Below are 26,759 nucleotides of genomic sequence, written 5' to 3'. Positions count from 1 at the left end.
AAAAACAATCATTAGTTAGATATAAACGGCAGTAATTGATTCAGTAGGACTCCTTATCCATGTAACGATCATTGTGACATCTGAATTCATTAATTATCTGAAATACACTGCGTGTGCGTGTGATGTTAAATGTTTGAACCAAGGTTAACGGTTAAAGTGTCAGAGAATGGGTGGTGATTTTTTGACGTCCTCCCATGATCTGAAGTGAGCGTGCGTGTTTGTGTTGGTGAAAGTTTAAGAAATGTACAACTGTCGTTCAGCTCTCTGGTGCTCCCTGCTGGCAGTATCACTATACTGTCCTCATGTTTCACAAAAATAGTTTTGAGAGACGTTGTCAGTTTTTGTATGTTGCTTAAATCCTCCAAAGCGGTTGGCAGTAAACATCAGGTCACGGTACGCCACGGTAGCCACGGAGCAATGAGCTCGAGTTGAAAAAGAAAAAGCTTACAGCACCTGGTATTCCCAGGCGGTCTCCCATCCAAGTACTAACCAGGCCCGACCCTGCTTAGCTTCCGAGATCAGACGAGATCGGGCGTGTTCAGGGTGGTATGGCCGTAAGCAATTAGTGCAGGCGCAAAACCAGGTTTTATACAGTAGCACATAAGGTGAGAAAGCTGCTGAGGCTCGACGTTACACTTTACAAAAACAATCATTAGTTAGATATAAACGGCAGTAATTGATTCAGTAGGACTCCTTATCCATGTAAACGATCATTGTGACATCTGAATTCATTAATTATCTGAAATACACTGCGTGTGCGTGTGATGTTAAATGTTTGAACCAAGGTTAACGGTTAAAGTGTCAGAGAATGGGTGGTGATTTTTTGACGTCCTCCCATGATCTGAAGTGAGCGTGCGTGTTTGTGTTGGTGAAAGTTTAAGAAATGTACAACTGTCGGTTCAGCTCTCTGGTGCTCCCTGCTGGCAGTATCACTATACTGTCCTCATGTTTCACAAAAATTTTTGAGAGACGTTGTCAGTTTTTGTATGTTGCTTAAATCCTCCAAAGCGGTTGGCAGTAAACATCAGGTCACGGTACGCCACGTTAGGCCACGGAGTCAATGAGCTCGAGTTGAAAAAGAAAAAGCTTACAGCACCTGGTATTCCCAGGCGGTCTCCCATCCATCAGTACTAACCAGGCCCGACCCTGCTTAGCTTCCGAGATCAGACGAGATCGGGCGTGTTCAGAGTGGTATGGCCGTAAGCAAAATGTGCAGGCGCAAAACCAGGTTTTATACAGTAGCACATAAGGAGTGAGAAAGCTGCTGAGGCTCGACGTTACACTTTTACAAAAACAATCATTAGTTAGATATAAACGGCAGTAATTGATTCAGTAGGACTCCTTATCCATGTAAACGATCATTGTGACATCTGAATTCATTAATTATCTGAAATACACTGCGTGTGCGTGTGATGTTAAATGTTTGAACCAAGGTTAACGGTTAAAGTGTCAGAGAATGGGTGGTGATTTTTTGACGTCCTCCCATGATCTGAAGTGAGCGTGCGTGTTTGTGTTGGTGAAAGTTTAAGAAATGTACAACTGTCGGTTCAGCTCTCTGGTGCTCCCTGCTGGCAGTATCACTATACTGTCCTCATGTTTCACAAAAATAGTTTTGAGAGACGTTGTCAGTTTTTGTATGTTGCTTAAATCCTCCAAAGCGGTTGGCAGTAAACATCAGGTCACGGTACGCCACGGAGGCCAAGAGCTATGAGCTCGAGTTGAAAAAGAAAAAGCTTACAGCACCTGGTATTCCCAGGCGGTCTCCCATCCAAGTACTAACCAGGCCCGACCCTGCTTAGCTTCCGAGATCAGACGAGATCGGCGTGTTCAGGTGGTATGGCCGTAAGCAATTAGTGCAGGCGCAAAACCAGGTTTTATACAGTAGCACATAAGGAGTGAGAAAGCTGCTGAGGCTCGACGTTACACTTTACAAAAACAATCATTAGTTAGATATAAACGGCAGTAATTGATTCAGTAGGACTCCTTATCCATGTAAACGATCATTGTGACATCTGAATTCATTAATTATCTGAAATACACTGCGTGTGCGTGTGATGTTAAATGTTTGAACCAAGGTTAACGGTTAAAGTGTCAGAGAATGGGTGGTGATTTTTTGACGTCCTCCCATGATCTGAAGTGAGCGTGCGTGTTTGTGTTGGTGAAAGTTTAAAAATACAACTGTCGGTTCAGCTCTCTGGTGCTCCCTGCTGGCAGTATCACTATACTGTCCTCATGTTTCACAAAAAGAGTTTTGAGAGACGTTGTCAGTTTTTGTATGTTGCTTAAATCCTCCAAAGCGGTTGGCAGTAAACATCAGGTCACGGTACGCCACGGTAGGCCACGGAGGCAATGAGCTCGAGTTGAAAAAGAAAAGCTTACAGCACCTGGTATTCCCAGGCGGTCTCCCATCCAAGTACTAACCAGGCCCGACCCTGCTTAGCTTCCGAGATCAGACGAGATCGGGCGTGTTTTTTTTTTATCTTTTTTATTATCAAAATATATTCAATTTTATACAATTACATTCATTTATACGTATATCAAATAAAAGTAAATGAAAAACAGTCCCACAAAATAAACCACTCAAAACCGCACAAACAATTAGCTAAACACACTTTCTCTTTTAAATTAAAAATAAGAACACACAGCAAAAGCAGTATCTTTTCCCGAATACACTTACCCTCGAAATTAAACCGCCCCTCATCCCAAAGCACAAACCGAACAGCCAACACAGAATTTTTAGCCTCGACCATTTACCCACAAAATTAAACCACCCCTCATTCGAAAAAAACCACAAAACCAAAATCCCACAAAAACCCCCCACTCTCCCACCTCCAAAAATAACCACCCCCTTTAAACCACCCAAATCAACCCCAAACGGTGCCCTGCTCAGTCATCCATACAATTCCATTCTCATTCACACCACATACTCCCGCCTCTCTACAAACATACTCACAAACAAAGCCTCGTCCACAACATACAGCATTCGTAAGTGTCTTTTCCATTCATTCACAAACAGCCTCCATGCATCCAACTTTCTCCTTTCATACAGCGCAAAATTGCGTGTTAAAAATCGCCCTCCTTGCAATCCAAAGATCATATTGATCATTTTCCAATTTTATATTTCCTACTCACTCCCAAGAGTACAGACAATTCCCACCCCCGTTCCACCCAGCAGTCTCCCACACTGCACCCTCCCAGCAGCCCCTTGATTTTTCCCCAGAACCCACTAGCTCGCAACAATACACAAAAATGTGATTCACGTCTTCATCCCCACTTTCACACACCATACACGTCCTCCCATACACTCCCCTGTGCATTTGGTGCAGGATGATGCATGTGAAAATCCTCCTGTGCCTTATCTTGAAATCAAGATCAAATATTGCATGCGGTGTGTGCGGTATGTTAATGTACTTCCACAAAATGTTGGGTGTAATGTCCGGATATGTGTCTGCCCATTTACTCTCACATGTGGGTTTTTGCACTCTATGTGTCAATGCATGCTTACCAAATCTTTGTCTTGACATCAGTAATGGCGTGTGTCTCCCCCCCCAGGCACAGGAAGATTCCCACCCATCATCCTGCCCAACCCTCCCCTTATTTCTAAACCCGTCCCCCCATTCACTCATCACACACTCTTCCACTCTCTCCAACACTTTCACAATCACTCCCCTCCTATATGTTATCCCTTCTCTCTCATTATCCTAATCACTCTTTCTTTATCCCATCTCCCTCCCCTGTCCACTAGATCTCCCACCCGCTTCAGCCCCGCCCTCTCAAGAGCCACGCTCTTGATGACCCCTCCGCCCCCTGTTTAAAATATGGGCTGGAGAGGAAAGGTAGCCTCATCACAGACGCTCTTGACTCGCATACGAGTGTAGTCTTATCAAACAGCAGGAACCACGCGTTGAGCACCTCCTGGAAGAACCGCGGCAGATGTGCATATGCCGCTGCGTTCTGCGTCTGCAACAAATTGTCATCACTTAAGAGACCAAATGTGCTCAGCCACTGGCTGAAGTGGCCCTTCCAGGCCGCCTCCCGACTTGCATCCCTAAATTTGCCTATCAATTTAGTTCGTAACGCAGTTCTTTTTGCGAGTACGTCCATCAATCCTAGCCCACCCTGATCATTGACCCTTATCAGCGTTCTATGCGCTATACTGGCTGCTTTGCTCCTCCAAATAAAGTCTCTAACGACTTTGGCAATCTTCTGCTCAGCCCAAGTCGGAAGCGCACAAGTGCTCAAGGCATGATTCACCTGCGACAACACTAGAGCATTGGTGACGGCCACCCTTCCCCTCAACAGCAGACCCCTAGCCCTCCACATACTCAGGGTCTTTTGCATACGCCCAATAACATCCTTCCACGTCAAATCATCGCATTCATTCTCATCACTACCAACATACACTCCGAGCACTTTTCTTTGATTCTCCACTACTTTGAATCCCCATTTGTTATCTAGGTCTTTGTTCCTACCCATCCCCATTATTTCAGATTTCTCCATATTAATTTTTGCTCCTGAAGCTCTCTCATACGTTTCTATATGTTTCAACACTATATCCACATCACTCTCACTTTTTACCATTACATTAATATCATCCGCATACTGCATTAAACTAATTTTTCCCTTACCTATTCCACACACTCTTTTGTCATTCAAAATTAAAGCCGCCAACGGCTCCGCCACCATGCTATAGAGCAGTGCTGACATTGGGCAGCCCTGCCTCACTGACCTCTTGACATCGAAAGAGTCAGTCAGAGCACCGTTACACTTAATTTTACTCTTAGCCCCCCCATAGAGCAATCCCACCCACCCCCTTAATTTAGTCCCAAATCCAAGTTTCTCCAGTACCCTCCCCAAAAATCCTGATCCACCCTATCAAACGCTTTGTTTAAATCAATCCCCAGCCACAATCCTCCCTCCCCTTCCATATCTCTAACTACCTGTTTTATTTTAATATCGAATCCCCAATGTCCCTCCCCGGAATGCTATACGCTTGAGTTGGACCTATTACTGAGCCTATTACCTCCCTCATTCTATTCGCAAGTATCTTAGCAATAATTTTATAGTCAGTGTTGAGTAGACTGATTGGCCTATAGTTATCAAGATTTTTGTTATCACCCTTATTTTTATAAAAAATCGTAATTATGCCTAATCCCATACTCTCCGGGAGCCAGCCTGTTTTCTCCACATACTTGCAGAGTTTTTCAACCACCGGAGCCAGAATTCCCTTAAAGCCGACGTAAAACTCGGCTGTCAGACCATCACTCCCCGGGCTCTTATTCTTGTTTAGTCCATCAATAGCACTATAAATCTCTTGCACAGAAAATTCACAATCGCACCAAGCACTATCCTCCCTACTTAAAGTCCTCTCCAGTGCCTCTAAGGCCTCTCCCACACTATCCTCATCACATGCATCTTTTTTAAATAACACTCATAATAATCCCTAACTACTTTTAATATCTCTTCCTTATCAGTTATTATTTGACCACCATTATCTAATACCTCCTTTATCTCCGTTTTATTTTGTTTTTGTTTTTCCAAACCCAGGAAAAAGGCTGTGCTCCTTTCCCCTTCGTACATATATTGTATCCTGCTTCTAATAGCAGCCCCTCTACACTTCGCTACCTCTAAGGCACTCAATTTTTCTTTTAAATCCACATATTTTTCCGTACATATATTACCCTCCTCATCTAACAGTTTAATTTCCTCATTTAGTTGTTTTCTCAAATGAACCTCCTCTGCATTTTCCCTTTTCCTTTTTTCTATACCATACCTGACACATTTGTTTTTAATTCTTATTTTCACACTCTCCCACCACACACTCATATTCGCATCATCATTCCATTCATCCATCGTTCTCTTCAAAAAAAAACCCATGCTCTTCATAAACACAGCATCTCCCAAAAAGCTGGCATTAAAGCACCAAGGCCTCTGGTTGACACTCCCTCCCCTCCCTCCCACCTCTAACCTAATCCCCGCGTGGTCACTCCAGGTATTATGATGTATTCCACACTCTTAATTAATTTAACATTACCACTTTGTACCAACACAAAGTCAATCCTACTCTGTTTCAGAGTATTAGCAACAAGTTGCCTCCTTGAAAAAACCTTTTCCCACGGGTGTAGGACTCTCCATATGTCTACCAATTGATAGTTCTCCATCAAGTCCCTAAGGGTTTGCCTAGTGCTGTCCCCTTTAAACGTATTGTTACTCGATAAATCAGACCGAGTCAAAATAACATTAAAATCCCCCACAATCATACAGTTAGGGTTGCACCACACATTTAAACCAGCCAAAAAAACCCTCCTCTCCTTCTCCCCATTGGGTGCATGTAAATTAATTATTCTAAGTTCCCTCCCCTCATAAACAATCAACAACTAACAACCTCCCCTCTAAATCTCTATGAACTAAATTAATCCCCGTTATTTTAGCACTATTAAAACATATTGCCACTCCCCTGGCCCTGGGAGTCCCTTCAGAAAAATAAATCTGGCCTTTCCACTGCTTTCTACTCCTATTCAGTAGGTTGTCATCCCACCTAGTTTCCTGTAAACACAAAATATCAGCTCTTATGTCCAATATGGCATTTCTTTTATATTCAGTTCTCATACCGTTCGCATTCAGGGAAAAAATAACCAAAGGCCATAAATAATGAAAATAAAATAAGGAGAAACCAACGAAAAAGATGCCAGCTAGTACATTACCCTCATCATTATTAAATAACAATTCTTGTTCTTCTTCCCACTCCCGTCCGTTTTTTGCCTTGCAGACACCTTTTTTTAGCCTCCCTTAGCTCCTCCAAGTCCATGTCACTCCCCGAGCTCCCCTCCCTCACAGTTTCAACAACAAAATCCCCACTCTCCCCCACCTCCTCATTGCCCCAAGTCATTTAAGTGCAGTTAGCCCCGTTCCATCCCCAAACATTCTTACCCCTTCCTGTTTTTTCACCTCTGCCTCTCACGCTCCTGTCTCCCTGCCGCCGCGGCAGGCCCTCGCTCAGCTCTCCCCTCAGGTCCGGGTCCGCAGGCTGGCCCGAGGTGAGCTCCTCCTCCAGCAACGTGGGGAATTCCTCCCCCCCAGAGGCACCGTCCCGGTCCATGCTCGCGCCCATGCCCTCCTCCTCGTCCTCACCACCACCGTCGTCCTGCGCCCCCGGTGCGCCACCATCCAGCTCGCCGCCGTCCCCCTCCGCCTCCACCGCCACCGGGCATATGCAGTCCCTCTCCCTCCTCCGGCACGTCAGACACTTTACCACCCCTGTGGCACACTCCCGGGCGTAGTGGCCCTGGCATCCGCAATTGTGGCAGGTGAAATCCGGGCACTCGCGCAGGATATGGCCAGGCTGCATACAGTTCCTACATACCTTCATCTGTCGGTCGTGGATAACTCTAAAGTATTCAACACCCGTGGCCGTGTTGAATCTAGTGGAATACGGCAAGGATTGCACGAGCTCATTAAATTTCACCCGTACAATCCTTGTTCCGTCCGCTATGTTGGTGCCCGGCCACATCCTCCTCTTAATGGACGAAATCGCCCGGACTCCCCACCCTCTTAGTCTCTCCAGGATTTCCTCGTCCGATATGTATGCTGGCAGGGTGAGAAAGGAAACCACCAGCTCGTCATTGCATAGTTCTCTGGCAATTATCCTTGTATTGTGTACCTTAAAGCCGTCCAGTAGACGGTCCTTCCCCCTCTCTCCACACACCGTCACCTCCAGCTTCCCGAGGGCCAGCACCCTACAAGCCCTTATCTCTCCGCACACAACCGCCATAGCCTTCATTAGTTCTCCAATGGGTATAACATCCCCGCACTGCTCCACGCAAACCGTGAGCCTCCTCTCATACTTGCGCTCTGTCTTTTTTAACCCGTCCGCTGTTTCTCCACCAGCCACCTGCTCTTGCCCGCCTCCAGCCGTCTTGCCGTTTCCATCTCCCCCGCTCCCTCCTTCTCTCCTTTCTCCTCCCGACTCCTCCGCAGCACTCCTTCCTCCTCGCAACCCGCCAACTTCTCCCTTTTTCATTCCGTCCTCCTCCACCTCACGTCCTGCACCATTCTCCGTCGCCTCCAGCTCGCCGCCCGCCGGCCCTCATTTCACCCGGTGGCTTCGCCGAAGCTAAGCCCCGGATCGTTCTCGCCTCCACAGTAGCTACAAGGAAAAAAAAGACTGGAAAAATATATAAATATAAACTCAGGGCGATCCCCCAACAGTCTATGACTGCGGGGGACGAAAAAAAACACAAAATACCTAGGTTGTAAGACCAGATAGCAATACTCCAACAAAACTCTCTCCACCAGAACAAACAATTCACCATGCGGCTGTTCAAAAACACTACGTACTCCGACACTGTAGGGGGCGTCAGGGTGGTATGGCCGTAAGCAATTAGTGCAGGCGCAAAACCAGGTTTTATACAGTAGCACATAAGGAGTGAGAAAGCTGCTGAGGCTCGACGTTACACTTTTACAAAAACAATCATTAGTTAGATATAAACGGCAGTAATTGATTCAGTAGGACTCCTTATCCATGTAAACGATCATTGTGACATCTGAATTCATTAATTATCTGAAATACACTGCGTGTGCGTGTGATGTTAAATGTTTGAACCAAGGTTAACGGTTAAAGTGTCAGAGAATGGGTGGTGATTTTTTGACGTCCTCCCATGATCTGAAGTGAGCGTGCGTGTTTGTGTTGGTGAAAGTTTAAGAAATGTACAACTGTCGGTTCAGCTCTCTGGTGCTCCCTGCTGGCAGTATCACTATACTGTCCTCATGTTTCACAAAAATAGTTTTGAGAGACGTTGTCAGTTTTTGTATGTTGCTTAAATCCTCCAAAGCGGTTGGCAGTAAACATCAGGTCACGGTACGCCACGGTAGGCCACGGAGTCAATGAGCTCGAGTTGAAAAAGAAAAAGCTTACAGCACCTGGTATTCCCAGGCGGTCTCCCATCCAAGTACTAACCAGGCCCGACCCTGCTTAGCTTCCGAGATCAGACGAGATCGGGCGTGTTCAGGGTGGTATGGCCGTAAGCAATTAGTGCAGGCGCAAAACCAGGTTTTATACAGTAGCACATAAGGAGTGAGAAAGCTGCTGAGGCTCGACGTTACACTTTACAAAAACAATCATTAGTTAGATATAAACGGCAGTAATTGATTCAGTAGGACTCCTTATCCATGTAAACGATCATTGTGACATCTGAATTCATTAATTATCTGAAATACACTGCGTGTGCGTGTGATGTTAAATGTTTGAACCAAGGTTAACGGTTAAAGTGTCAGAGAATGGGTGGTGATTTTTTGACGTCCTCCCATGATCTGAAGTGAGCGTGCGTGTTTGTGTTGGTGAAAGTTTAAGAAATGTACAACTGTCGGTTCAGCTCTCTGGTGCTCCCTGCTGGCAGTATCACTATACTGTCCTCATGTTTCACAAAAATAGTTTTGAGAGACGTTGTCAGTTTTTGTATGTTGCTTAAATCCTCCAAAGCGGTTGGCAGTAAACATCAGGTCACGGTACGCCACGGTAGGCCACGGAGGCAATGAGCTCGAGTTGAAAAAGAAAAAGCTTACAGCACCTGGTATTCCCAGGCGGTCTCCCATCCAAGTACTAACCAGGCCCGACCCTGCTTAGCTTCCGAGATCAGACGAGATCGGGCGTGTTCAGGGTGGTATGGCCGTAAGCAATTAGTGCAGGCGCAAAACCAGGTTTTATACAGTAGCACATAAGGAGTGAGAAAGCTGCTGAGGCTCGACGTTACACTCTTACAAAAACAATCATTAGTTAGATATAAACGGCAGTAATTGATTCAGTAGGACTCCTTATCCATGTAAACGATCATTGTGACATCTGAATTCATTAATTATCTGAAATACACTGCGTGTGCGTGTGATGTTAAATGTTTGAACCAAGGTTAACGGTTAAAGTGTCAGAGAATGGGTGGTGATTTTTTGACGTCCTCCCATGATCTGAAGTGAGCGTGCGTGTTTGTGTTGGTGAAAGTTTAAGAAATGTACAACTGTCGGTTCAGCTCTCTGGTGCTCCCTGCTGGCAGTATCACTATACTGTCCTCATGTTTCACAAAAATAGTTTTGAGAGACGTTGTCAGTTTTTGTATGTTGCTTAAATCCTCCAAAGCGGTTGGCAGTAAACATCAGGTCACGGTACGCCACGGTAGGCCACGGAGGCAATGAGCTCGAGTTGAAAAAGAAAAAGCTTACAGCACCTGGTATTCCCAGGCGGTCTCCCATCCAAGTACTAACCAGGCCCGACCCTGCTTAGCTTCCGAGATCAGACGAGATCGGGCGTGTTCAGGGTGGTATGGCCGTAAGCAATTAGTGCAGGCGCAAAACCAGGTTTTATACAGTAGCACATAAGGAGTGAGAAAGCTGCTGAGGCTCGACGTTACACTTTACAAAAACAATCATTAGTTAGATATAAACGGCAGTAATTGATTCAGTAGGACTCCTTATCCATGTAAACGATCATTGTGACATCTGAATTCATTAATTATCTGAAATACACTGCGTGTGCGTGTGATGTTAAATGTTTGAACCAAGGTTAACGGTTAAAGTGTCAGAGAATGGGTGGTGATTTTTTGACGTCCTCCCATGATCTGAAGTGAGCGTGCGTGTTTGTGTTGGTGAAAGTTTAAGAAATGTACAACTGTCGGTTCAGCTCTCTGGTGCTCCCTGCTGGCAGTATCACTATACTGTCCTCATGTTTCACAAAAATAGTTTTGAGAGACGTTGTCAGTTTTTGTATGTTGCTTAAATCCTCCAAAGCGGTTGGCAGTAAACATCAGGTCACGGTACGCCACGGTAGGCCACGGAGTCAATGAGCTCGAGTTGAAAAAGAAAAAGCTTACAGCACCTGGTATTCCCAGGCGGTCTCCCATCCAAGTACTAACCAGGCCCGACCCTGCTTAGCTTCCGAGATCAGACGAGATCGGGCGTGTTCAGGGTGGTATGGCCGTAAGCAATTAGTGCAGGCGCAAAACCAGGTTTTATACAGTAGCACATAAGGAGTGAGAAAGCTGCTGAGGCTCGACGTTACACTCTTACAAAAACAATCATTAGTTAGATATAAACGGCAGTAATTGATTCAGTAGGACTCCTTATCCATGTAAACGATCATTGTGACATCTGAATTCATTAATTATCTGAAATACACTGCGTGTGCGTGTGATGTTAAATGTTTGAACCAAGGTTAACGGTTAAAGTGTCAGAGAATGGGTGGTGATTTTTTGACGTCCTCCCATGATCTGAAGTGAGCGTGCGTGTTTGTGTTGGTGAAAGTTTAAGAAATGTACAACTGTCGGTTCAGCTCTCTGGTGCTCCCTGCTGGCAGTATCACTATACTGTCCTCATGTTTCACAAAAATAGTTTTGAGAGACGTTGTCAGTTTTTGTATGTTGCTTAAATCCTCCAAAGCGGTTGGCAGTAAACATCAGGTCACGGTACGCCACGGTAGGCCACGGAGTCAATGAGCTCGAGTTGAAAAAGAAAAAGCTTACAGCACCTGGTATTCCCAGGCGGTCTCCCATCCAAGTACTAACCAGGCCCGACCCTGCTTAGCTTCCGAGATCAGACGAGATCGGGCGTGTTCAGGGTGGTATGGCCGTAAGCAATTAGTGCAGGCGCAAAACCAGGTTTTATACAGTAGCACATAAGGAGTGAGAAAGCTGCTGAGGCTCGACGTTACACTCTTACAAAAACAATCATTAGTTAGATATAAACGGCAGTAATTGATTCAGTAGGACTCCTTATCCATGTAAACGATCATTGTGACATCTGAATTCATTAATTATCTGAAATACACTGCGTGTGCGTGTGATGTTAAATGTTTGAACCAAGGTTAACGGTTAAAGTGTCAGAGAATGGGTGGTGATTTTTTGACGTCCTCCCATGATCTGAAGTGAGCGTGCGTGTTTGTGTTGGTGAAAGTTTAAGAAATGTACAACTGTCGGTTCAGCTCTCTGGTGCTCCCTGCTGGCAGTATCACTATACTGTCCTCATGTTTCACAAAAATAGTTTTGAGAGACGTTGTCAGTTTTTGTATGTTGCTTAAATCCTCCAAAGCGGTTGGCAGTAAACATCAGGTCACGGTACGCCACGGTAGGCCACGGAGTCAATGAGCTCGAGTTGAAAAAGAAAAAGCTTACAGCACCTGGTATTCCCAGGCGGTCTCCCATCCAAGTACTAACCAGGCCCGACCCTGCTTAGCTTCCGAGATCAGACGAGATCGGGCGTGTTCAGGGTGGTATGGCCGTAAGCAATTAGTGCAGGCGCAAAACCAGGTTTTATACAGTAGCACATAAGGAGTGAGAAAGCTGCTGAGGCTCGACGTTACACTTTACAAAAACAATCATTAGTTAGATATAAACGGCAGTAATTGATTCAGTAGGACTCCTTATCCATGTAAACGATCATTGTGACATCTGAATTCATTAATTATCTGAAATACACTGCGTGTGCGTGTGATGTTAAATGTTTGAACCAAGGTTAACGGTTAAAGTGTCAGAGAATGGGTGGTGATTTTTTGACGTCCTCCCATGATCTGAAGTGAGCGTGCGTGTTTGTGTTGGTGAAAGTTTAAGAAATGTACAACTGTCGGTTCAGCTCTCTGGTGCTCCCTGCTGGCAGTATCACTATACTGTCCTCATGTTTCACAAAAATAGTTTTGAGAGACGTTGTCAGTTTTTGTATGTTGCTTAAATCCTCCAAAGCGGTTGGCAGTAAACATCAGGTCACGGTACGCCACGGTAGGCCACGGAGGCAATGAGCTCGAGTTGAAAAAGAAAAAGCTTACAGCACCTGGTATTCCCAGGCGGTCTCCCATCCAAGTACTAACCAGGCCCGACCCTGCTTAGCTTCCGAGATCAGACGAGATCGGGCGTGTTCAGGGTGGTATGGCCGTAAGCAATTAGTGCAGGCGCAAAACCAGGTTTTATACAGTAGCACATAAGGAGTGAGAAAGCTGCTGAGGCTCGACGTTACACTTTTACAAAAACAATCATTAGTTAGATATAAACGGCAGTAATTGATTCAGTAGGACTCCTTATCCATGTAAACGATCATTGTGACATCTGAATTCATTAATTATCTGAAATACACTGCGTGTGCGTGTGATGTTAAATGTTTGAACCAAGGTTAACGGTTAAAGTGTCAGAGAATGGGTGGTGATTTTTTGACGTCCTCCCATGATCTGAAGTGAGCGTGCGTGTTTGTGTTGGTGAAAGTTTAAGAAATGTACAACTGTCGGTTCAGCTCTCTGGTGCTCCCTGCTGGCAGTATCACTATACTGTCCTCATGTTTCACAAAAATAGTTTTGAGAGACGTTGTCAGTTTTTGTATGTTGCTTAAATCCTCCAAAGCGGTTGGCAGTAAACATCAGGTCACGGTACGCCACGGTAGGCCACGGAGGCAATGAGCTCGAGTTGAAAAAGAAAAAGCTTACAGCACCTGGTATTCCCAGGCGGTCTCCCATCCAAGTACTAACCAGGCCCGACCCTGCTTAGCTTCCGAGATCAGACGAGATCGGGCGTGTTCAGGGTGGTATGGCCGTAAGCAATTAGTGCAGGCGCAAAACCAGGTTTTATACAGTAGCACATAAGGAGTGAGAAAGCTGCTGAGGCTCGACGTTACACTTTACAAAAACAATCATTAGTTAGATATAAACGGCAGTAATTGATTCAGTAGGACTCCTTATCCATGTAAACGATCATTGTGACATCTGAATTCATTAATTATCTGAAATACACTGCGTGTGCGTGTGATGTTAAATGTTTGAACCAAGGTTAACGGTTAAAGTGTCAGAGAATGGGTGGTGATTTTTTGACGTCCTCCCATGATCTGAAGTGAGCGTGCGTGTTTGTGTTGGTGAAAGTTTAAGAAATGTACAACTGTCGTTTCAGCTCTCTGGTGCTCCCTGCTGGCAGTATCACTATACTGTCCTCATGTTTCACAAAAATAGTTTTGAGAGACGTTGTCAGTTTTGTATGTTGCTTAAATCCTCCAAAGCGGTTGGCAGTAAACATCAGGTCACGGTACGCCACGGTAGGCCACGGAGGCAATGAGCTCGAGTTGAAAAAGAAAAAGCTTACAGCACCTGGTATTCCCAGGCGGTCTCCCATCCAAGTACTAACCAGGCCCGACCCTGCTTAGCTTCCGAGATCAGACGAGATCGGGCGTGTTCAGGGTGGTATGGCCGTAAGCAATTAGTGCAGGCGCAAAACCAGGTTTTATACAGTAGCACATAAGGAGTGAGAAAGCTGCTGAGGCTCGACGTTACACTTTTACAAAAACAATCATTAGTTAGATATAAACGGCAGTAATTGATTCAGTAGGACTCCTTATCCATGTAAACGATCATTGTGACATCTGAATTCATTAATTATCTGAAATACACTGCGTGTGCGTGTGATGTTAAATGTTTGAACCAAGGTTAACGGTTAAAGTGTCAGAGAATGGGTGGTGATTTTTTGACGTCCTCCCATGATCTGAAGTGAGCGTGCGTGTTTGTGTTGGTGAAAGTTTAAGAAATGTACAACTGTCGGTTCAGCTCTCTGGTGCTCCCTGCTGGCAGTATCACTATACTGTCCTCATGTTTCACAAAAATAGTTTTGAGAGACGTTGTCAGTTTTTGTATGTTGCTTAAATCCTCCAAAGCGGTTGGCAGTAAACATCAGGTCACGGTACGCCACGGTAGGCCACGGAGGCAATGAGCTCGAGTTGAAAAAGAAAAAGCTTACAGCACCTGGTATTCCCAGGCGGTCTCCCATCCAAGTACTAACCAGGCCCGACCCTGCTTAGCTTCCGAGATCAGACGAGATCGGGCGTGTTCAGGGTGGTATGGCCGTAAGCAATTAGTGCAGGCGCAAAACCAGGTTTTATACAGTAGCACATAAGGAGTGAGAAAGCTGCTGAGGCTCGACGTTACACTCTTTACAAAAACAATCATTAGTTAGATATAAACGGCAGTAATTGATTCAGTAGGACTCCTTATCCATGTAAACGATCATTGTGACATCTGAATTCATTAATTATCTGAAATACACTGCGTGTGCGTGTGATGTTAAATGTTTGAACCAAGGTTAACGGTTAAAGTGTCAGAGAATGGGTGGTGATTTTTTGACGTCCTCCCATGATCTGAAGTGAGCGTGCGTGTTTGTGTTGGTGAAAGTTTAAGAAATGTACAACTGTCGGTTCAGCTCTCTGGTGCTCCCTGCTGGCAGTATCACTATACTGTCCTCATGTTTCACAAAAATAGTTTTGAGAGACGTTGTCAGTTTTTGTATGTTGCTTAAATCCTCCAAAGCGGTTGGCAGTAAACATCAGGTCACGGTACGCCACGGTAGGCCACGGAGTCAATGAGCTCGAGTTGAAAAAGAAAAAGCTTACAGCACCTGGTATTCCCAGGCGGTCTCCCATCCAAGTACTAACCAGGCCCGACCCTGCTTAGCTTCCGAGATCAGACGAGATCGGGCGTGTTCAGGGTGGTATGGCCGTAAGCAATTAGTGCAGGCGCAAAACCAGGTTTTATACAGTAGCACATAAGGAGTGAGAAAGCTGCTGAGGCTCGACGTTACACTTTTACAAAAACAATCATTAGTTAGATATAAACGGCAGTAATTGATTCAGTAGGACTCCTTATCCATGTAAACGATCATTGTGACATCTGAATTCATTAATTATCTGAAATACACTGCGTGTGCGTGTGATGTTAAATGTTTGAACCAAGGTTAACGGTTAAAGTGTCAGAGAATGGGTGGTGATTTTTTGACGTCCTCCCATGATCTGAAGTGAGCGTGCGTGTTTGTGTTGGTGAAAGTTTAAGAAATGTACAACTGTCGGTTCAGCTCTCTGGTGCTCCCTGCTGGCAGTATCACTATACTGTCCTCATGTTTCACAAAAATAGTTTTGAGAGACGTTGTCAGTTTTTGTATGTTGCTTAAATCCTCCAAAGCGGTTGGCAGTAAACATCAGGTCACGGTACGCCACGGTAGGCCACGGAGGCAATGAGCTCGAGTTGAAAAAGAAAAAGCTTACAGCACCTGGTATTCCCAGGCGGTCTCCCATCCAAGTACTAACCAGGCCCGACCCTGCTTAGCTTCCGAGATCAGACGAGATCGGGCGTGTTCAGGGTGGTATGGCCGTAAGCAATTAGTGCAGGCGCAAAACCAGGTTTTATACAGTAGCACATAAGGAGTGAGAAAGCTGCTGAGGCTCGACGTTACACTTTTACAAAAACAATCATTAGTTAGATATAAACGGCAGTAATTGATTCAGTAGGACTCCTTATCCATGTAAACGATCATTGTGACATCTGAATTCATTAATTATCTGAAATACACTGCGTGTGCGTGTGATGTTAAATGTTTGAACCAAGGTTAACGGTTAAAGTGTCAGAGAATGGGTGGTGATTTTTTGACGTCCTCCCATGATCTGAAGTGAGCGTGCGTGTTTGTGTTGGTGAAAGTTTAAGAAATGTACAACTGTCGGTTCAGCTCTCTGGTGCTCCCTGCTGGCAGTATCACTATACTGTCCTCATGTTTCACAAAAATAGTTTTGAGAGACGTTGTCAGTTTTTGTATGTTGCTTAAATCCTCCAAAGCGGTTGGCAGTAAACATCAGGTCACGGTACGCCACGGTAGGCCACGGAGGCAATGAGCTCGAGTTGAAAAAGAAAAAGCTTACAGCACCTGGTATTCCCAGGCGGTCTCCCATCCAAGTACTAACCAGGCCCGACCCTGCTTAGCTTCCGAGATCAGACGAGATCGGGCGTGTTCAGGGTGGTATGGCCGTAAGCAATTAGTGCAGGCGCAAAACCAGGTTTATACAGTAGCACATAAGGAGTGAGAAAGCTGCTGAGGCTCGACGTTACACTTTTACAAAAACAATCATTAGTTAGATATAAACGGCAGTAATTGATTCAGTAGGACTCCTTATCCATGTAAACGATCATTGTGACATCTGAATTCATTAATTATCTGAAATACACTGCGTGTGCGTGTGATGTTAAATGTTTGAACCAAGGTTAACGGTTAAAGTGTCAGAGAATGGGTGGTGATTTTTTGACGTCCTCCCATGATCTGAAGTGAGCGTGCGTGTTTGTGTTGGTGAAAGTTTAAGAAATGTACAACTGTCGGTTCAGCTCTCTGGTGCTCCCTGCTGGCAGTATCACTATACTGTCCTCATGTTTCACAAAAATAGTTTTGAGAGACGTTGTCAGTTTTTGTATGTTGCTTAAATCCTCCAAAGCGGTTGGCAGTAAACATCAGGTCACGGTACGCCACGGTAGGCCACGGAGTCAATGAGCTCGAGTTGAAAAAGAAAAAGCTTACAGCACCTGGTATTCCCAGGCGGTCTCCCATCCAAGTACTAACCAGGCCCGACCCTGCTTAGCTTCCGAGATCAGACGAGATCGGGCGTGTTCAGGGTGGTATGGCCGTAAGCAATTAGTGCAGGCGCAAAACCAGGTTTTATACAGTAGCACATAAGGAGTGAGAAAGCTGCTGAGGCTCGACGTTACACTTTTACAAAAACAATCATTAGTTAGATATAAACGGCAGTAATTGATTCAGTAGGACTCCTTATCCATGTAAACGATCATTGTGACATCTGAATTCATTAATTATCTGAAATACACTGCGTGTGCGTGTGATGTTAAATGTTTGAACCAAGGTTAACGGTTAAAGTGTCAGAGAATGGGTGGTGATTTTTTGACGTCCTCCCATGATCTGAAGTGAGCGTGCGTGTTTGTGTTGGTGAAAGTTTAAGAAATGTACAACTGTCGGTTCAGCTCTCTGGTGCTCCCTGCTGGCAGTATCACTATACTGTCCTCATGTTTCACAAAATAGTTTTGAGAGACGTTGTCAGTTTTTGTATGTTGCTTAAATCCTCCAAAGCGGTTGGCAGTAAACATCAGGTCACGGTACGCCACGGTAGGCCACGGAGTCAATGAGCTCGAGTTGAAAAAGAAAAAGCTTACAGCACCTGGTATTCCCAGGCGGTCTCCCATCCAAGTACTAACCAGGCCCGACCCTGCTTAGCTTCCGAGATCAGACGAGATCGGGCGTGTTCAGGGTGGTATGGCCGTAAGCAATTAGTGCAGGCGCAAAACCAGGTTTTATACAGTAGCACATAAGGAGTGAGAAAGCTGCTGAGGCTCGACGTTACACTTTTACAAAAACAATCATTAGTTAGATATAAACGGCAGTAATTGATTCAGTAGGACTCCTTATCCATGTAAACGATCATTGTGACATCTGAATTCATTAATTATCTGAAATACACTGCGTGTGCGTGTGATGTTAAATGTTTGAACCAAGGTTAACGGTTAAAGTGTCAGAGAATGGGTGGTGATTTTTTGACGTCCTCCCATGATCTGAAGTGAGCGTGCGTGTTTGTGTTGGTGAAAGTTTAAGAAATGTACAACTGTCGTTTCAGCTCTCTGGTGCTCCCTGCTGGCAGTATCACTATACTGTCCTCATGTTTCACAAAAATAGTTTTGAGAGACGTTGTCAGTTTTTGTATGTTGCTTAAATCCTCCAAAGCGGTTGGCAGTAAACATCAGGTCACGGTACGCCACGGTAGGCCACGGAGTCAATGAGCTCGAGTTGAAAAAGAAAAAGCTTACAGCACCTGGTATTCCCAGGCGGTCTCCCATCCAAGTACTAACCAGGCCCGACCCTGCTTAGCTTCCGAGATCAGACGAGATCGGGCGTGTTCAGGGTGGTATGGCCGTAAGCAATTAGTGCAGGCGCAAAACCAGGTTTTATACAGTAGCACATAAGGAGTGAGAAAGCTGCTGAGGCTCGACGTTACACTTTTACAAAAACAATCATTAGTTAGATATAAACGGCAGTAATTGATTCAGTAGGACTCCTTATCCATGTAAACGATCATTGTGACATCTGAATTCATTAATTATCTGAAATACACTGCGTGTGCGTGTGATGTTAATGTTTGAACCAAGGTTAACGGTTAAAGTGTCAGAGAATGGGTGGTGATTTTTGACGTCCTCCCATGATCTGAAGTGAGCGTGCGTGTTTGTGTTGGTGAAAGTTTAAGAAATGTACAACTGTCGGTTCAGCTCTCTGGTGCTCCCTGCTGGCAGTATCACTATACTGTCCTCATGTTTCACAAAAATAGTTTTGAGAGACGTTGTCAGTTTTTGTATGTTGCTTAAATCCTCCAAAGCGGTTGGCAGTAAACATCAGGTCACGGTACGCCACGGAGTCAATGAGCTCGAGTTGAAAAAGAAAAAGCTTACAGCACCTGGTATTCCCAGGCGGTCTCCCATCCAAGTACTAACCAGGCCCGACCCTGCTTAGCTTCCGAGATCAGACGAGATCGGGCGTGTTCAGGGTGGTATGGCCGTAAGCAATTAGTGCAGGCGCAAAACCAGGTTTTATACAGTAGCACATAAGGAGTGAGAAAGCTGCTGAGGCTCGACGTTACACTCTTACAAAAACAATCATTAGTTAGATATAAACGGCAGTAATTGATTCAGTAGGACTCCTTATCCATGTAAACGATCATTGTGACATCTGAATTCATTAATTATCTGAAATACACTGCGTGTGCGTGTGATGTTAAATGTTTGAACCAAGGTTAACGGTTAAAGTGTCAGAGAATGGGTGGTGATTTTTTGACGTCCTCCCATGATCTGAAGTGAGCGTGCGTGTTTGTGTTGGTGAAAGTTTAAGAAATGTACAACTGTCGGTTCAGCTCTCTGGTGCTCCCTGCTGGCAGTATCACTATACTGTCCTCATGTTTCACAAAAATAGTTTTGAGAGACGTTGTCAGTTTTTGTATGTTGCTTAAATCCTCCAAAGCGGTTGGCAGTAAACATCAGGTCACGGTACGCCACGGTAGGCCACGGAGTCAATGAGCTCGAGTTGAAAAAGAAAAAGCTTACAGCACCTGGTATTCCCAGGCGGTCTCCCATCCAAGTACTAACCAGGCCCGACCCTGCTTAGCTTCCGAGATCAGACGAGATCGGGCGTGTTCAGGGTGGTATGGCCGTAAGCAATTAGTGCAGGCGCAAAACCAGGTTTTATACAGTAGCACATAAGGAGTGAGAAAGCTGCTGAGGCTCGACGTTACACTTTTACAAAAACAATCATTAGTTAGATATAAACGGCAGTAATTGATTCAGTAGGACTCCTTATCCATGTAAACGATCATTGTGACATCTGAATTCATTAATTATCTGAAATACACTGCGTGTGCGTGTGATGTTAAATGTTTGAACCAAGGTTAACGGTTAAAGTGTCAGAGAATGGGTGGTGATTTTTTGACGTCCTCCCATGATCTGAAGTGAGCGTGCGTGTTTGTGTTGGTGAAAGTTTAAGAAATGTACAACTGTCGTTTCAGCTCTCTGGTGCTCCCTGCTGGCAGTATCACTATACTGTCCTCATGTTTCACAAAAATAGTTTTGAGAGACGTTGTCAGTTTTTGTATGTTGCTTAAATCCTCCAAAGCGGTTGGCAGTAAACATCAGGTCACGGTACGCCACGGTAGGCCACGGAGTCAATGAGCTCGAGTTGAAAAAGAAAAAGCTTACAGCACCTGGTATTCCCAGGCGGTCTCCCATCCAAGTACTAACCAGGCCCGACCCTGCTTAGCTTCCGAGATCAGACGAGATCGGGCGTGTTCAGGGTGGTATGGCCGTAAGCAATTAGTGCAGGCGCAAAACCAGGTTTTATACAGTAGCACATAAGGAGTGAGAAAGCTGCTGAGGCTCGACGTTACACTTTTACAAAAACAATCATTAGTTAGATATAAACGGCAGTAATTGATTCAGTAGGACTCCTTATCCATGTAAACGATCATTGTGACATCTGAATTCATTAATTATCTGAAATACACTGCGTGTGCGTGTGATGTTAAATGTTTGAACCAAGGTTAACGGTTAAAGTGTCAGAGAATGGGTGGTGATTTTTTGACGTCCTCCCATGATCTGAAGTGAGCGTGCGTGTTTGTGTTGGTGAAAGTTTAAGAAATGTACAACTGTCGGTTCAGCTCTCTGGTGCTCCCTGCTGGCAGTATCACTATACTGTCCTCATGTTTCACAAAAATAGTTTTGAGAGACGTTGTCAGTTTTTGTATGTTGCTTAAATCCTCCAAAGCGGTTGGCAGTAAACATCAGGTCACGGTACGCCACGGTAGGCCACGGAGTCAATGAGCTCGAGTTGAAAAAGAAAAGCTTACAGCACCTGGTATTCCCAGGCGGTCTCCCATCCAAGTACTAACCAGGCCCGACCCTGCTTAGCTTCCGAGATCAGACGAGATCGGGCGTGTTCAGGGTGGTATGGCCGTAAGCAATTAGTGCAGGCGCAAAACCAGGTTTTATACAGTAGCACATAAGGAGTGAGAAAGCTGCTGAGGCTCGACGTTACACTCTTACAAAAACAATCATTAGTTAGATATAAACGGCAGTAATTGATTCAGTAGGACTCCTTATCCATGTAAACGATCATTGTGACATCTGAATTCATTAATTATCTGAAATACACTGCGTGTGCGTGTGATGTTAAATGTTTGAACCAAGGTTAACGGTTAAAGTGTCAGAGAATGGGTGGTGATTTTTTGACGTCCTCCCATGATCTGAAGTGAGCGTGCGTGTTTGTGTTGGTGAAAGTTTAAGAAATGTACAACTGTCGGTTCAGCTCTCTGGTGCTCCCTGCTGGCAGTATCACTATACTGTCCTCATGTTTCACAAAAATAGTTTGAGAGACGTTGTCAGTTTTTGTATGTTGCTTAAATCCTCCAAAGCGGTTGGCAGTAAACATCAGGTCACGGTACGCCACGGAGTCAATGAGCTCGAGTTGAAAAAGAAAATGCTTACAGCACCTGGTATTCCCAGGCGGTCTCCCATCCAAGTACTAACCAGGCCCGACCCTGCTTAGCTTCCGAGATCAGACGAGATCGGGCGTGTTCAGGGTGGTATGGCCGTAAGCAATTAGTGCAGGCGCAAAACCAGGTTTTATACAGTAGCACATAAGGAGTGAGAAAGCTGCTGAGGCTCGACGTTACACTCTTACAAAAACAATCATTAGTTAGATATAAACGGCAGTAATTGATTCAGTAGGACTCCTTATCCATGTAAACGATCATTGTGACATCTGAATTCATTAATTATCTGAAATACACTGCGTGTGCGTGTGATGTTAAATGTTTGAACCAAGGTTAACGGTTAAAGTGTCAGAGAATGGGTGGTGATTTTTTTGACGTCCTCCCATGATCTGAAGTGAGCGTGCGTGTTTGTGTTGGTGAAAGTTTAAGAAATGTACAACTGTCGGTTCAGCTCTCTGGTGCTCCCTGCTGGCAGTATCACTATACTGTCCTCATGTTTCACAAAAACTAGTTTTGAGAGACGTTGTCAGTTTTTGTATGTTGCTTAAATCCTCCAAAGCGGTTGGCAGTAAACATCAGGTCACGGTACACCACGGAGTCAATGAGCTCGAGTTGAAAAAGAAAAAGCTTACAGCACCTGGTATTCCCAGGCGGTCTCCCATCCAAGTACTAACCAGGCCCGACCCTGCTTAGCTTCCGAGATCAGACGAGATCGGGCGTGTTCAGGGTGGTATGGCCGTAAGCAATTAGTGCAGGCGCAAAACCAGGTTTTATACAGTAGCACATAAGGAGTGAGAAAGCTGCTGAGGCTCGACGTTACACTCTTACAAAAACAATCATTAGTTAGATATAAACGGCAGTAATTGATTCAGTAGGACTCCTTATCCATGTAAACGATCATTGTGACATCTGAATTCATTAATTATCTGAAATACACTGCGTGTGCGTGTGATATTAAATGTTTGAACCAAGGTTAACGGTTAAAGTGTCAGAGAATGGGTGGTGATTTTTTGACGTCCTCCCATGATCTGAAGTGAGCGTGCGTGTTTGTGTTGGTGAAAGTTTAAGAAATGTACAACTGTCGGTTCAGCTCTCTGGTGCTCCCTGCTGGCAGTATCACTATACTGTCCTCATGTTTCACAAAAATAGTTTTGAGAGACGTTGTCAGTTTTTGTATGTTGCTTCAAATCCTCCAAAGCGTTGGCAGTAAACATCAGGTGCACGGTACGCCACGGTAGGCCACGGAGTCAATGAACTCGAGTTGAAAAGAAAAAGCTTACAGCACCTGGTATTCCCAGGCGGTCTCCCATCCAAGTACTAACCAGGCCCGACCCTGCTTAGCTCCCGAGTTCAGACGAGATCGGGCGTGTTCAGGGTGGTATGGCCGTAAGCAATTAGTGCAGGCGCAAAACCAGGTTTTATACAGTAGCACATAAGGAGTGAGAAAGCTGCTGAGGCTCGACCTTACACTTTTACAAAAACAATCATTAGTTAGATATAAACGGCAGTAATTGATTCAGTAGGACTCCTTATCCATGTAAACGATCATTGTGACATCTGAATTCATTAATTATCTGAAATACACTGCGTGTGCGTGTGATGTTAAATGTTTGAACCAAGGTTAACGGTTAAAGTGTCAGAGAATGGGTGGTGATTTTTTGACGTCCTCCCATGATCTGAAGTGAGCGTGCGTGTTTGTGTTGGTGAAAGTTTAAGAAATGTACAACTGTCGTTTCAGCTCTCTGGTGCTCCCTGCTGGCAGTATCACTATACTGTCCTCATGTTTCACAAAAATAGTTTTGAGAGACGTTGTCAGTTTTTGTATGTTGCTTAAATCCTCCAAAGCGGTTGGCAGTAAACATCAGGTCACGGTACGCCACGGTAGGCCACGGAGGCAATGAGCTCGAGTTGAAAAAGAAAAGCTTACAGCACCTGGTATTCCCAGGCGGTCTCCCATCCAAGTACTAACCAGGCCCGACCCTGCTTAGCTTCCGAGATCAGACGAGATCGGGCGTGTTCAGGGTGGTATGGCCGTAAGCAATTAGTGATGGCGCAAAACCAGGTTTTATACAGTAGCACATAAGGAGTGAGAAAGCTGCTGAGGCTCGACGTTACACTTTTACAAAAACAATCATTAGTTAGATATAAACGGCAGTAATTGATTCAGTAGGACTCCTTATCCATGTAAACGATCATTGTGACATCTGAATTCATTAATTATCTGAAATACACTGCGTGTGCGTGTGATGTTAAATGTTTGAACCAAGGTTAACGGTTAAAGTGTCAGAGAATGGGTGGTGATTTTTTGACGTCCTCCCATGATCTGAAGTGAGCGTGCGTGTTTGTGTTGGTGAAAGTTTAAGAAATGTACAACTGTCGGTTCAGCTCTCTGGTGCTCCCTGCTGGCAGTATCACTATACTGTCCTCATGTTTCACAAAAATAGTTTTGAGAGACGTTGTCAGTTTTTGTATGTTGCTTAAATCCTCCAAAGCGGTTGGCAGTAAACATCAGGTCACGGTACGCCACGGTAGGCCACGGAGGCAATGAGCTCGAGTTGAAAAAGAAAAAGCTTACATCACCTGTTATTCCCAGGCGGTCTCCCATCCAAGTACTAACCATGCCCGACCCTGCTTAGCTTCCGAGATCAGACGAGATCAGGCGTGTTTTTCTTTTTTTTTCTTTTGGTGACACCCGTCACTACTTACAGCAACCTGGGCTTCTGAGGAGGTCTCCCATCCAAGTACTATCCAGGCCCGACCCAGCTTAGCATCCGAGATCAGACGAGATCGGGCATGCTCAGGGTGGTATGGCCGTAAGCAATTAGTGTTGGCGCAAAACCAGGTTTTATACAGTAGCACATAAGGAGTGAGAAAGCTGCTGAGGCTCGACGTTACACTCTTACAAAAACAATCATTATTTAGATATAAACGGCAGTAATTGATTCAGTAGGACTCCTTATCCATGTAAACGATCATTGTGACATCTGAATTCATTAATTATCTGAAATACACTGCGTGTGCGTGTGATGTTAAATGTTTGAACCAAGGTTAACGGTTAAAGTGTCAGAGAATGGGTGGTGATTTTTTGACGTCCTCCCATGATCTGAAGTGAGCGTGCGTGTTTGTGTTGGTGAAAGTTTAAGAAATGTACAACTGTCGGTTCAGCTCTCTGGTGCTCCCTGCTGGCAGTATCACTATACTGTCCTCATGTTTCACAAAAATAGTTTTGAGAGACGTTGTCAGTTTTTGTATGTTGCTTAAATCCTCCAAAGCGGTTGGCAGTAAACATCAGGTCACGGTACGCCACGGTAGGCCACGGAGTCAATGAGCTCGAGTTGAAAAAGAAAAAGCTTACAGCACCTGGTATTCCCAGGCGGTCTCCCATCCAAGTACTAACCAGGCCCGACCCTGCTTAGTTACCGAGATCAGACGAGATCGGGCGTGTTCAGGGTGGTATGGCCGTAAGCAATTAGTGCAGGCGCAAAACCAGGTTTTATACAGTAGCACATAAGGAGTGAGAAAGCTGCTGAGGCTCGACGTTACACTCTTACAAAAACAATCATTAGTTAGATATAAACGGCAGTAATTGATTCAGTAGGACTCCTTATCCATGTAAACGATCATTGTGACATCTGAATTCATTAATTATCTGAAATACACTGCGTGTGCGTGTGATGTTAAATGTTTGAACCAAGGTTAACGGTTAAAGTGTCAGAGAATGGGTGGTGATTTTTTGACGTCCTCCCATGATCTGAAGTGAGCGTGCGTGTTTGTGTTGGTGAAAGTTTAAGAAATGTACAACTGTCGGTTCAGCTCTCTGGTGCTCCCTGCTGGCAGTATCACTATACTGTCCTCATGTTTCACAAAAATAGTTTTGAGAGACGTTGTCAGTTTTTGTATGTTGCTTAAATCCTCCAAAGCCGGTTAGGCAGTAAACATCAGGTCACGGTACGCCACGGAGTCAATGAGCTCGAGTTGAAAAAGAAAAAGCTTACAGCACCTGGTATTCCCAGGCGATCTCCCATCCAAGTACTAACCAGGCCCGACCCTGCTTAGCTTCCAGATCAGACGAGATCGGGCGTGTTCAGGGTGGTATGGCCGTAAGCAATTAGTGCAGGCGCAAAACCAGGTTTTATACAGTAGCACATAAGGAGTGAGAAAGCTGCTGAGGCTCGACGTTACACTCTTACAAAAACAATCATTAGTTAGATATAAACGGCAGTAATTGATTCAGTAGGACTCCTTATCCATGTAAACGATCATTGTGACATCTGAATTCATTAATTATCTGAAATACACTGCGTGTGCGTGTGATGTTAAATGTTTGAACCAAGGTTAACGGTTAAAGTGTCAGAGAATGGGTGGTGATTTTTTGACGTCCTCCCATGATCTGAAGTGAGCGTGCGTGTTTGTGTTGGTGAAAGTTTAAGAAATGTACAACTGTCGGTTCAGCTCTCTGGTGCTCCCTGCTGGCAGTATCACTATACTGTCCTCATGTTTCACAAAAATAGTTTTGAGAGACGTTGTCAGTTTTTGTATGTTGCTTAAATCCTCCAAAGCGGTTGGCAGTAAACATCAGGTCACGGTACGCCACGGAGTCAATGAGCTCGAGTTGAAAAAGAAAAAGCTTACAGCACCTGGTATTCCCAGGCGGTCTCCCATTCCAAGTACTAACCAGGCCCGACCCTGCTTAGCTTCCGAGATCAGACGAGATCGGGCGTGTTCAGGGTGGTATGGCCGTAAGCAATTAGTACAGGCGCAAAACCAGGTTTTATACAGTAGCACATAAGGAGTGAGAAAGCTGCTGAGGCTCGACGTTACACTTTTACAAAAACAATCATTAGTTAGATATAAACGGCAGTAATTGATTCAGTAGGACTCCTTATCCATGTAAACGATCATTGTGA

The 26,759-nt window shown here is 44.9% G+C and overlaps 31 non-coding genes across 31 annotated transcripts; all 31 read right to left on the bottom strand.

Moving 5' to 3' along the window:
• Positions 1-441: 441 nt before the first annotated feature.
• On the bottom strand, positions 442-560 carry LOC130396925 (5S ribosomal RNA). Its single transcript, XR_008899538.1, has one exon. It is a non-coding gene; the product is annotated as a 5S ribosomal RNA (ribosomal RNA).
• A 524-nt stretch (positions 561-1,084) lies between these two features.
• On the bottom strand, positions 1,085-1,205 carry LOC130394976 (5S ribosomal RNA). The gene has a single exon (XR_008898083.1). It is a non-coding gene; the product is annotated as a 5S ribosomal RNA (ribosomal RNA).
• A 526-nt stretch (positions 1,206-1,731) lies between these two features.
• Positions 1,732-1,848, bottom strand: LOC130395710 (5S ribosomal RNA). The gene has a single exon (XR_008898734.1). It is a non-coding gene; the product is annotated as a 5S ribosomal RNA (ribosomal RNA).
• Positions 1,849-8,907: 7,059 nt separating this feature from the next.
• LOC130396924 (5S ribosomal RNA) lies at positions 8,908-9,026 on the bottom strand. The gene has a single exon (XR_008899537.1). It is a non-coding gene; the product is annotated as a 5S ribosomal RNA (ribosomal RNA).
• A 528-nt stretch (positions 9,027-9,554) lies between these two features.
• LOC130396923 (5S ribosomal RNA) lies at positions 9,555-9,673 on the bottom strand. Its single transcript, XR_008899536.1, has one exon. It is a non-coding gene; the product is annotated as a 5S ribosomal RNA (ribosomal RNA).
• A 529-nt stretch (positions 9,674-10,202) lies between these two features.
• Positions 10,203-10,321, bottom strand: LOC130396922 (5S ribosomal RNA). The gene has a single exon (XR_008899535.1). It is a non-coding gene; the product is annotated as a 5S ribosomal RNA (ribosomal RNA).
• A 528-nt stretch (positions 10,322-10,849) lies between these two features.
• Positions 10,850-10,968, bottom strand: LOC130396921 (5S ribosomal RNA). The gene has a single exon (XR_008899534.1). It is a non-coding gene; the product is annotated as a 5S ribosomal RNA (ribosomal RNA).
• Positions 10,969-11,497: 529 nt separating this feature from the next.
• Positions 11,498-11,616, bottom strand: LOC130396920 (5S ribosomal RNA). The gene has a single exon (XR_008899533.1). It is a non-coding gene; the product is annotated as a 5S ribosomal RNA (ribosomal RNA).
• A 529-nt stretch (positions 11,617-12,145) lies between these two features.
• LOC130396919 (5S ribosomal RNA) lies at positions 12,146-12,264 on the bottom strand. Its single transcript, XR_008899532.1, has one exon. It is a non-coding gene; the product is annotated as a 5S ribosomal RNA (ribosomal RNA).
• Positions 12,265-12,792: 528 nt separating this feature from the next.
• Positions 12,793-12,911, bottom strand: LOC130396918 (5S ribosomal RNA). Its single transcript, XR_008899531.1, has one exon. It is a non-coding gene; the product is annotated as a 5S ribosomal RNA (ribosomal RNA).
• A 529-nt stretch (positions 12,912-13,440) lies between these two features.
• Positions 13,441-13,559, bottom strand: LOC130396917 (5S ribosomal RNA). The gene has a single exon (XR_008899530.1). It is a non-coding gene; the product is annotated as a 5S ribosomal RNA (ribosomal RNA).
• Positions 13,560-14,086: 527 nt separating this feature from the next.
• Positions 14,087-14,205, bottom strand: LOC130396916 (5S ribosomal RNA). The gene has a single exon (XR_008899529.1). It is a non-coding gene; the product is annotated as a 5S ribosomal RNA (ribosomal RNA).
• A 529-nt stretch (positions 14,206-14,734) lies between these two features.
• Positions 14,735-14,853, bottom strand: LOC130396914 (5S ribosomal RNA). The gene has a single exon (XR_008899527.1). It is a non-coding gene; the product is annotated as a 5S ribosomal RNA (ribosomal RNA).
• Positions 14,854-15,383: 530 nt separating this feature from the next.
• On the bottom strand, positions 15,384-15,502 carry LOC130396913 (5S ribosomal RNA). The gene has a single exon (XR_008899526.1). It is a non-coding gene; the product is annotated as a 5S ribosomal RNA (ribosomal RNA).
• Positions 15,503-16,031: 529 nt separating this feature from the next.
• On the bottom strand, positions 16,032-16,150 carry LOC130396912 (5S ribosomal RNA). The gene has a single exon (XR_008899525.1). It is a non-coding gene; the product is annotated as a 5S ribosomal RNA (ribosomal RNA).
• Positions 16,151-16,679: 529 nt separating this feature from the next.
• LOC130396911 (5S ribosomal RNA) lies at positions 16,680-16,798 on the bottom strand. Its single transcript, XR_008899524.1, has one exon. It is a non-coding gene; the product is annotated as a 5S ribosomal RNA (ribosomal RNA).
• Positions 16,799-17,326: 528 nt separating this feature from the next.
• LOC130396910 (5S ribosomal RNA) lies at positions 17,327-17,445 on the bottom strand. The gene has a single exon (XR_008899523.1). It is a non-coding gene; the product is annotated as a 5S ribosomal RNA (ribosomal RNA).
• Positions 17,446-17,973: 528 nt separating this feature from the next.
• On the bottom strand, positions 17,974-18,092 carry LOC130396909 (5S ribosomal RNA). Its single transcript, XR_008899522.1, has one exon. It is a non-coding gene; the product is annotated as a 5S ribosomal RNA (ribosomal RNA).
• A 529-nt stretch (positions 18,093-18,621) lies between these two features.
• Positions 18,622-18,740, bottom strand: LOC130396908 (5S ribosomal RNA). Its single transcript, XR_008899521.1, has one exon. It is a non-coding gene; the product is annotated as a 5S ribosomal RNA (ribosomal RNA).
• A 517-nt stretch (positions 18,741-19,257) lies between these two features.
• On the bottom strand, positions 19,258-19,376 carry LOC130396907 (5S ribosomal RNA). Its single transcript, XR_008899520.1, has one exon. It is a non-coding gene; the product is annotated as a 5S ribosomal RNA (ribosomal RNA).
• Positions 19,377-19,905: 529 nt separating this feature from the next.
• On the bottom strand, positions 19,906-20,024 carry LOC130396906 (5S ribosomal RNA). Its single transcript, XR_008899519.1, has one exon. It is a non-coding gene; the product is annotated as a 5S ribosomal RNA (ribosomal RNA).
• Positions 20,025-20,553: 529 nt separating this feature from the next.
• On the bottom strand, positions 20,554-20,672 carry LOC130396905 (5S ribosomal RNA). The gene has a single exon (XR_008899518.1). It is a non-coding gene; the product is annotated as a 5S ribosomal RNA (ribosomal RNA).
• Positions 20,673-21,200: 528 nt separating this feature from the next.
• LOC130396903 (5S ribosomal RNA) lies at positions 21,201-21,319 on the bottom strand. Its single transcript, XR_008899516.1, has one exon. It is a non-coding gene; the product is annotated as a 5S ribosomal RNA (ribosomal RNA).
• Positions 21,320-21,837: 518 nt separating this feature from the next.
• On the bottom strand, positions 21,838-21,956 carry LOC130399572 (5S ribosomal RNA). The gene has a single exon (XR_008902080.1). It is a non-coding gene; the product is annotated as a 5S ribosomal RNA (ribosomal RNA).
• Positions 21,957-22,477: 521 nt separating this feature from the next.
• Positions 22,478-22,596, bottom strand: LOC130396902 (5S ribosomal RNA). Its single transcript, XR_008899515.1, has one exon. It is a non-coding gene; the product is annotated as a 5S ribosomal RNA (ribosomal RNA).
• Positions 22,597-23,125: 529 nt separating this feature from the next.
• On the bottom strand, positions 23,126-23,244 carry LOC130399766 (5S ribosomal RNA). Its single transcript, XR_008902265.1, has one exon. It is a non-coding gene; the product is annotated as a 5S ribosomal RNA (ribosomal RNA).
• Positions 23,245-23,772: 528 nt separating this feature from the next.
• On the bottom strand, positions 23,773-23,891 carry LOC130396901 (5S ribosomal RNA). The gene has a single exon (XR_008899514.1). It is a non-coding gene; the product is annotated as a 5S ribosomal RNA (ribosomal RNA).
• A 660-nt stretch (positions 23,892-24,551) lies between these two features.
• Positions 24,552-24,671, bottom strand: LOC130395892 (5S ribosomal RNA). The gene has a single exon (XR_008898891.1). It is a non-coding gene; the product is annotated as a 5S ribosomal RNA (ribosomal RNA).
• Positions 24,672-25,200: 529 nt separating this feature from the next.
• On the bottom strand, positions 25,201-25,319 carry LOC130401065 (5S ribosomal RNA). Its single transcript, XR_008903526.1, has one exon. It is a non-coding gene; the product is annotated as a 5S ribosomal RNA (ribosomal RNA).
• A 521-nt stretch (positions 25,320-25,840) lies between these two features.
• On the bottom strand, positions 25,841-25,958 carry LOC130395574 (5S ribosomal RNA). The gene has a single exon (XR_008898618.1). It is a non-coding gene; the product is annotated as a 5S ribosomal RNA (ribosomal RNA).
• Positions 25,959-26,477: 519 nt separating this feature from the next.
• Positions 26,478-26,597, bottom strand: LOC130401108 (5S ribosomal RNA). Its single transcript, XR_008903567.1, has one exon. It is a non-coding gene; the product is annotated as a 5S ribosomal RNA (ribosomal RNA).
• Between the last annotated feature and the right edge of the window lie 162 nt (positions 26,598-26,759).

The sequence above is a fragment of the Gadus chalcogrammus genome, chromosome 12, assembly GCF_026213295.1.
Source record: "Gadus chalcogrammus isolate NIFS_2021 chromosome 12, NIFS_Gcha_1.0, whole genome shotgun sequence".
NCBI lineage: Eukaryota > Metazoa > Chordata > Actinopteri > Gadiformes > Gadidae > Gadus > Gadus chalcogrammus.
Note: the sequence above shows the minus strand (reverse complement) of the source record. Positions and strands in the feature narration are given on the sequence as shown.